Below are 1,435 nucleotides of genomic sequence, written 5' to 3'. Positions count from 1 at the left end.
AATTTAAATTTACTCCTGGATATCACCCTAAGTGGGTGTTCTGGAGTGTTCCTCGGGATACACAGATTGCTCTGAACTTTCTAGATCTGAGTCTGCAGTATTCTTTCATTACACAATAATTGGGAAAATAAAACCTTCACTATGGTTTCTTCTTGAGCGTTAGGCTTAATTAAACACCATACATATATCAATTAACACCCTGGAACCCAGGGCATCTAATGGTTCTCTCTTCTGAGCAGATGAAATGTGTTTCTTGGTGTGAGCTCATGTCAGTGAGATGCTTTGTCAAGATGATCTTTGCCCATGAACAGGATCTAAGCACACAAGGGAAGACATCACCTTTCTGCTTTATAATAGCCCTGTGCACCAAGGAGGCTGAGGAGGAAACCCCGACCAACATCACATACTCCTGTCCTTAAAAAAATGAATTGGCCTGGAGATAACTCACCACTCTTTTTCTCAGGCTTCCAGGAAGATGGAGAACATTCAGACCAAGCCCCCAACAATCTTTCAATATAAGAAGCATGTACTGCGTGGAGAACCTGGCAAGGCAAAGCTCCCTTGGTACTACAAAAACATCAGTCTAGGCTTCAAGACACCCAAGGAGGCCATTGAGGGCACCTACATCGGCAAGAACTGCCCCTTCATTTGTACGTCTCCATCTGATCTGTCTGGTGTCGTGACCAAGTAGATGCAAAGGACCATTGTCATCTGCCAGGACTATCTCCATTGCATCCCAAAGTGCAATCACTTTGAAAAGCGCCACCAGAATATGCCTGTGTTCTCGTCCCTGTTTCAGGGATGCACGGGTTGGCAACATTGTCATCATGGGAGCCTGCAGGCCCCTGAGCAAGACCTTGTGCTTCAAGATTCAAGGTCACCAAAACTGGTGGCACCAAGAAGCAGTTTCAGAAGTTCTGAGAGAACTCTAGCCAACTCCCTGGAGCAAGAGAAAAGAAAAGGAAACTTCTGTCTTTGCAAGATAAGGTCAAAAGTCATGGGGAAGTTTTTAGAAATGAAGCCTAGTCGAGAAGCTTCCTATTTTTCTTGATATCTAAAGCTTGAGTGGTAATAATGCTTGTTTCAAATCAAGTGTCTAGAGGCTCTAGAAAATTCTAGACAACAGCAGAGCAACTGAAGGATGTGGTTTTGGTTTCTATAGTTCATTTGTCAGTCCAAAGTCAGTTCTGATTCCTTTGCAAGTCAAATCACTGGGCTCCCAGCATGAGGCCATTTCAACTGCACTGAACCAGAAGGTTGGTTTTTCACTTATTTATTCGATCCTCTCTTTGGATTATTTCCAATTTACCCAACCCCCAAGCTAATAAACAAATTAACCCTTTCAGGGTGGGTTAGGGTCTAGTTTGGCAGTTTTTAAAGGCTTCAAGGTACTAGTAAAGGGGACTGAGAAAGGGAAGAGGAAGCCAGGGAGGGA

The 1,435-nt window shown here is 43.8% G+C and overlaps 1 pseudogene; it reads left to right on the top strand.

Moving 5' to 3' along the window:
* The first annotated feature begins 475 nt into the window (after nt 1-475).
* Nucleotides 476-921, top strand: LOC130875127 (40S ribosomal protein S11-like; annotated as a pseudogene).
* The last annotated feature ends 514 nt before the right edge of the window (nt 922-1,435 follow it).

This window comes from Chionomys nivalis, chromosome 5 (assembly GCF_950005125.1).
Source record: "Chionomys nivalis chromosome 5, mChiNiv1.1, whole genome shotgun sequence".
Classification (NCBI taxonomy): Eukaryota; Metazoa; Chordata; class Mammalia; order Rodentia; family Cricetidae; genus Chionomys; species Chionomys nivalis.
The sequence above is the reverse complement of the archived record's forward strand: the minus strand, read 5'-3'. Positions and strand labels throughout refer to the sequence as shown.